The sequence below is a fragment of the Eulemur rufifrons genome, chromosome 30 (assembly GCF_041146395.1).
Source record: "Eulemur rufifrons isolate Redbay chromosome 30, OSU_ERuf_1, whole genome shotgun sequence".
Classification (NCBI taxonomy): Eukaryota; Metazoa; Chordata; class Mammalia; order Primates; family Lemuridae; genus Eulemur; species Eulemur rufifrons.
Genome location: NC_091012.1, coordinates 41743712 through 41750959, shown reverse-complemented (window position 1 = coordinate 41750959; position 7248 = coordinate 41743712). Strand labels below are relative to the sequence as shown.

Below are 7248 nucleotides of genomic sequence, written 5' to 3'. Positions count from 1 at the left end.
AAAAGGTCAAATATTATATGATTGCATTTATATGAAATGTCCAGAATAAGCAAATCTATTGAGACAGAAAGCAGATTGGTGGTTTTCAGAGGCTGGAGTAAGGGAAATGGGTATCAACTGCTTAATGGATACTGGAATTTCTTTTTTTTTTTTTTTTTTTTTGAGACAGAGTCCCGCTCTGTTACCCTGGCTAGAGTGCCGTGGCGTCAGCCTAGCTCACAAGCTCACAGCAACCTGAAACTCCTGGGCTCAAGGGATCCTACTGCCTCAGCCTCCCGAGTAGCTGGGACTACAGGCATGTGCCACCATGCCTGGCTAATTTTTTCTATATATATTTTAGTTGTCCATATAATTTCTTTCTATTTTTAGTAGAGACGGGGTCTCGCTCTTGCTCAGGCTGGTCTCGAACTCCTGACCTCTAACGATTCGTCCGCCTCGGCCTCCCAGAGTGCTAGGATTAGGATTACAGGCGTGAGCCACCGCGCCTGGCCTGGAATTTTTTTGGAGGTGAAGATGTTTCAGGACCAAACAGAGGTGGTGGTTGTACAACATTGTAAATGTACTAAATGCCACTGAATTGTTTGCTTTAAAATACTTAATTTTATGTTATGTGAATTTCACCTCAATAGCAAAAAAGTCAGCTCATCCAACTAATTTGGATGCAGAGGATTTAGAGATCAAAACTTTGGTCAACCAATCTTTTTTTTTTTCCCCCCACGTCAGACGGGTAATGTGCCAACTTGTAACAGGGTTTGTTTGAGGGAGGCACATCTCACATATCCCCATGAACACCCAGTCATCATGCTTATGAACTACAAAAGGATCTAACCCGTCTTAATCATATAACAAAGGGCCTTTAAAGAACGTGGTCTGTAATTCTTTGGTATTCTCTTAACTTAAATGCCTCTGAAGAGTTAAGTAGAAAGAACTGAAATAACACCATACCATAGCCACTGCATCCCTTACTGCACAAGTATACTTGTCTAGTTCAGTCACTTTATCTCATTCCTTACACCCCTCTAGTTTCCTGTCTTGATGGTTTCTTCCCATCCATCTGGAAGCATAGTTACAATGTAGGTTGAATTCCTGGCTCTGACCCATTCTGGTGGCTGTTGTGCATTACTGTATTTACCAAGTTTGCTCGCAACTGTAGTTTATATTTTAAATGCCCTGACCAACCAGAACCAGGAGACAGGTATGAGGTACTTTGTTGTTTGTTTGCTCTGGACTTTGCAGAATTTCTGCAATTTAACAATTGCAAACCGCCAAATACAAATTTGGGTCCTTCCCACTCCGTCCAGCCCAATGCTAACTGATCTCAGTGCCCCAACACTCCTCTGCACCCCAATGCTAATGGTTTCCCATATTCCACACCCAGTAGCAGCAAGAGAAAGCCTTTTGGAGAGGGAAAGAGGATCAGTGAATCCATCACAGAGGAGGCTGCATTTGAGATGGGCCCTGACGGGTGGGCAGAGATGGAGGCAAAGGACATTCCAAGAAGAGGCAATTATGTAGAAGGCATGATTGCTCTAGTACAGAGGCATAAAGCACGCACATTGGTGACAGACGGTCATGGATTCAAACTTTAGTATGGACATTTCCTAGTTCCTAAGATTCCATTCCTCACTCCTTCCACACCCCACACCTATTCTCCCCATTGTATAACACTCTCCTAACTACCCATGCTCAGTTAGATAGTTGCCTGTTCTGTGTATCTGGTCTTTAACGGCTGCACTCCTTCCCACTTAATGCCCTTAATTCATATGTGCAATTGTTAGGTGAACGGCTATTTAGGCTCATTTTTCATTCCAGATCCCTGTCCTGACACCATCTCCGTTCCTTTCCCCCAAACATAAGTGCTGGAGAGTGGGGGGTTGAATTCCCTGCTAAGTCCAATCAGGTTTAAATCTGATCCCAACAGCAGAAATGGCGGGGAAGAACTCTGTAGAAAAAGACAGCTATATGCAGAAAGCTTAAAAGGTGATTGGTGGGTCATTCGAATTCATTGCTGGGACCAATCATAAACTCTGGTGTAAGTAACATTGGGGGTAAGCTTATCCTGTGCTTCCCACAATTCCTGCAACACCAACTGAAGTGTGAAAACTCCAATTGCTAACTGTTCCCACCAATGAGGAGCAAACACTGGTGGTATGGGTAGACTCTCCTGTAATAGAAAAAGTGAGAGTACACGGTATCCCTGTCAATCATTTCAGCCGCAACCAATCAGGATCTTTGTAGGTGGGACCGTTGACTGGCTATAAAAGAAGCCGAACTTCACGTGCAGGAACCTGTTTTCTTTTGGAGTGTGAAGTGCACACGTGGGTGCTAGGCACGCGGTGGAGCGGCTGTTTCCACAAGCAATTTTAAGGTTAATTTACTTTAATTCTTAATTCTTATTGATAGTTGAATATTTTTAGTATGCTTTTTATAAGTGGCTGTAAGCAATGTAATAATATACTTTAGTAATATTATCATTAATAATATACTTTAAGGCCGGGCGCGGTGGCTCACGCCTGTAATCCTAGCACTCTGGGAGGCCGAGGCGGGTGGATCGCTCAAGGTCAGGAGTTCGAGACCAGCCTGAGTGAGACCCCGTCTCTACTAAAAATAGAAAGACATTATATGGACAACTAAAAAAAAATCTATATAGAAAAAATTAGCCGGGCATAGTGGCGCATGCCTGTAGTCCCAGCTACTCGGGAGGCTGAGGCAGTAGGATCGCTTAAGCCGAGGAGTCTGAGGTTGCTGTGAGCTAAGCTGACGCCACGGCACTCACTCTAGCCTGGGCAACAAAGTGAGACTCTGTCTCAACAAAAAAAAAAAAAAAAAAAAAAAAAAAAAAAAAATAATATACTTTAAGTCTGAAGGGCTTTGGAGAATTTGGGTTCCTTAGCCGACTTTGGTCACAATGCTTCACTTTTTGTGACAATGTGATGAATCTTTAATATTTTATTTGTTTAAATATTGGTTTTGGTCCCCTCTTGTATGTGGTCTTAAGGTTTGGTGGTGTTTTTAGCTTAAAAATGAGGAAATGGATGGTGCTGTTGGTTGAGCAAGTACAAGGACAGCACAGTGGCTGTCAGGGAGCTGACTTTGCCTTTTGTTTTACATTTTTGGGTGGTTATGGATGCTGTGTATTTAAATCTTGGTCGTGGCTTCTGTGTTATTTCCTACGCGGAAAGAGGACATGTCACATGCGGAGGGATGGGGTGATTGGCACATTTAATGGCTGTTAGCAGCCTTTGAATAAAACTTTGGGTTTTTTCCCTTTTTTAATATTTCTGTGGCCGGGCGCGGTGGCTCACGCCGGTAATCCTGGCACTCTGGGAGGCTGAGACGGGCGGATCATTTGAGATCAGGATTTGGAGACCAGCCTGAGCAAGAGTGAGACCCCCGTCTCTACTAAAAAAATAGAAAGAAATTAACTGGACAGCTAAAAATACATATAGAAAAGATTAGCCGGGCATGGTGGCGCATGCCTGTAGTCCCAGCTACTCGGGAGGCTGAGGCAGGACGATCGCTTGAGCCCAGGAGTTTGAGGTTGCTGTGAGCTAGGCTGACACCATGGCACTCCAGCCTGGGCAACAGAGTGAGACTCTGTTTCAAAAGAAAAAAAAAAAAAAATTCTGTGGTAAAATTTAGGAATTAATCCTCTCATATGCTGACTTTAAAAGAAGAAAGTTTGCTGGGGTTTTAAACTTTAAAATGCCATCTGGTCAGTGCAAGTGTTGTTCTTTGAGGACTTTAAATAGCCTTTGGTCATCATTGATACTGTTTTGCATTTTTATGCAGTAGTTGTGAATGTAATATTGTATTCAACCAAACGTGGTCCTGATATTTGTTGTGCATTTTCCTTTAAAATTTTGGTCTAAGCAGTGGATGCCGCTAAGCCTCTCTTTGGACATATTAGACGCAGTTTGGCGTTTAATTTTACAAAACAATTGTGTTCATCTTCATTGCACTGAATTAAATTTTGGTGTTAGGCATTTCATAAGTTTCTTACAGAAGGTTCTGTGCAAATTTGAATTTACAGTAGAGGAAATTAACGGTCTGATTGAGTGCATTTTATAATAGAATTGCGTATTTGCTATAATTTTTTTGTCTAAATTCTGGTCTTGTTCCTGCTTTATTAATTTCCTTGAAAATAAGCGTTTTGGAGTACTCTTGATTTACAAATGCAGGATTTAATCATCTGGTTGTGCCCTTAATGTTTCGTGGCAGTGAATGCACTTAAGTGTCTGTCATCCGCTACAATTTAGTGGAGTTTGGAATTTTATTTTACAGAGGAATTGTGTGTTTAGTATTATTTTATTCCATTAAGTGTGAGTCCTAGTCGTTTTCAAAAGCTTCATATAAAAAATTTTTGTATTCAATTCACAAATAAGGAAAAAAGTTTTCTAATGGAAAGAATATTTTGTGGTATTTTCGACGTAAAAATGCACTCATTGACAATCTGGCTGAGCACGGGTTTTTTTTTTTTTTGGACAGTGAAAGCACAAAAGTGCCGGTCACTGGTCCCCACAGAAAGATTTTTGGGATTTCATGTTCCGCAACAATTCAGTGTCAAGTATCACGTTATTCCTTTCTGTCCCTGGTCTTTTGCCTGTGTTTCCTTTGAAAAGTGTGGGACATTTCAATGTATAAATGAGGAAATTAGCTGTAAGATTGAATGCTTGGTGTCTTGTGGTAGTGAACAGCCGTTAAAAATTAGGTTGCATCATTTGAATTTTATTTTACAATATAGTGTGTTTAACATAATGGTAATTTTTTTTTTTTTTTTTTTTTTTTGAGACAGAGTCTGGCTCTGTTGCCCGGGCTAGAGTGAGTGCCGTGGCGTCAGCCTAGCTCACAGCAACCTCAAACTCCTGGGCTTAGGCGATCCTCCCGCTTCAGCCTCCTGAATACCTGGGCCTACAGGCATGCACCACCATGCCCGGCTAATTTTTTCTATATATGTTTTTAGTTGGCCAGATAATTTCTTTCTATTTTTAGTAGAGATGGGGTCTCGCTCTTGCTCAGGCTGGTCTCCAACTCCTGAGCTCCAGCGATCCTCCCGCCTCGGCCTCCCAGAGTGCTAGGATTACAGGCGTGAGCCACCGCGCCCGGCCCATAATGGTAATTTTTTTTTTTTTTTTTTTTTTTTTTTTGAGACAGAGTCTCACTTTGTTGCCCAGGCTAGAGTGAGTGCCATGGCGTCAGCCTAGCTCATAGCAACCTCAAACTCCTGGGCTCAAGCGATCCTCCTGCCTCAGCCTCCCGAGTAGCTGGGACTACAGGCATGCGCCACTATGCCCGGCTAATTTTTTCTATATATGTTTTTAGTTGTCCATATAATTTCTTTCTATTTTTAGTAGAGACGGGGTCTCGCTCTTGCTCAGGCTGGTCTCGAACTCCTGACCTTGAGCGATCCACCCGCCTCGGCCTCCCAGAGTGCTAGGATTACAGGCGTGAGCCACCGCGCCCGGCCCATAATGGTAATTTTTAAAAATTAGCTTAGGTCTTCTTTCGCAGGTGTTCTTTTACAGAAAAAAATAATGATTTGTGTAGTTTCTGTTTACAAACAAAGAGGACAGCAGTTGTCCAGGGCCAGGTTAGTAAAGACAGAAAATGGCGCGAATAGGATTCCCCTGCATCCCCCTCCTATCCCGCGCCAGCGTGTGCTGGCCACACCCCTTGGGCCTCGTGGCTGGCTTTCGCATTGTTGCAACTGTTACTTGCAACTGTTACTTCGAGGGCAGCCATTTTAAGTTGGCAACGCCCGCCGTTGCCGGCATCTATCGTGCATTCAAGGGAAGAATTAAATTAAAGGGAAACTTTTGTGTCTCTCAAAAACCCGAGGAACATAGTCACTGAGAGGAATCTGATTCTTCCTTTAAGGTGAAATACAAGTACTTTTCTAAAATGATGCTGGTGGAATTTGCTTTTTAGTCATCTGGCTTATTCTTGATCTGGACTTGAATTATATATATTGTCTAGTATCTAAGGGACTTTTCACATCTTTATGAGTAGAACATTGGTGTTCTCTAAATATTATCCTCCTGGATTGCATTTAGGAACTAGAAAGATCAATTAATTGTTAATAAGAATGAATGCTGCCTTTGCCTTTACTACTGTAAGATACCAAGATTTTAGGAAATGGGGCATTAACGAGCCTCACCAATCCTGACTTTTCTAGCAGAGCCCTAGCCCTTGAATGATATCTAACCCCGGAATTTAGATCCAGGCGTCAGGCTTGAAGGTGCTTTTTATTATATCCACTTTGCCCATAGAAACCTAGAGGAGATATTTTTCAAAGAGCACATCCACAAAAGCCAATAGTAACAAATGCAAAATTTCTTTTATTGTTATTTCCTTGAAGAGCTATATTTAGGATTAGAGGGTAGCAACATTACTTACTGGTTGGAATTATTCATTAAATTATCCTAAGTGATATTATCTTTTTGATGTCCATCCTTTTCTTACTGTATTACTGGTTGCTGACATTAATACACCATGAGATGCTATTGTATAACCTGGTGAACAACTCAATTCCCATTTCAAAGGCTTATTATCCATAATCCTGCATGAGTCTTTCGCCATGATATTGAATAGAATGAACTGACTTCTTTCAGATTTCCCCTTCTAGAAATTAAGGAACATTGCCTCTTAGCCTAATGTAGAATTCCCCTGTGTTGTTTGATTAAAGCATGATGAACTGTAGTTTATTTTAAAAGTATGGTCAAACCTCTGAGGTAGTAGTCTTATCTGATCTTCTAACCACAAGATTAACACAGTCCTTATCTTACCTTTTCTTCCCTCTGCATGATTGGGGGTACCCTGGCCCAATCAACCATTTTCAGAAGTTTCACTGAAAAAGGCGGAGGGAAGTGTGCCCCAGCCACCCACATAAATGAGTTTCCAAGTCACATAATTTTCTGCAGTGGTGCTAAGCTGTCCACCCACAGGCACATCTCCTGGCAGATTGGTACAGTCACCGTCTCCTTTAGGACCTATGATGGAAAAGTCCAGTACTGGCCAGCCTATGGGCTTCTAAGGTGAAGAGGGTGGAACTGGAACCAATTGTCAAGACCACCTAGACAAGTTCAGGGCATCCTTATGTTGTGTGAGGTGATGGGTGTTTTATGGAGGGAAGGAACACCCCCCATCGCCCCTTCCCTTGTGCCATTATTAATGATGGCGTTGAAACTTCCTACCAGAGTCTCTGGAGATGGGGACTACCAACAGTGGTAGGGTCACTCCCTGGATACT

General features: G+C 42.2%; 1 non-coding gene across 1 annotated transcript; it reads right to left on the bottom strand.

Moving 5' to 3' along the window:
• Positions 1–717: 717 nt before the first annotated feature.
• On the bottom strand, positions 718–824 carry LOC138379373 (small nucleolar RNA U13). Its single transcript, XR_011232136.1, has one exon. It is a non-coding gene; the product is annotated as a small nucleolar RNA U13 (small nucleolar RNA).
• Between the last annotated feature and the right edge of the window lie 6424 nt (positions 825–7248).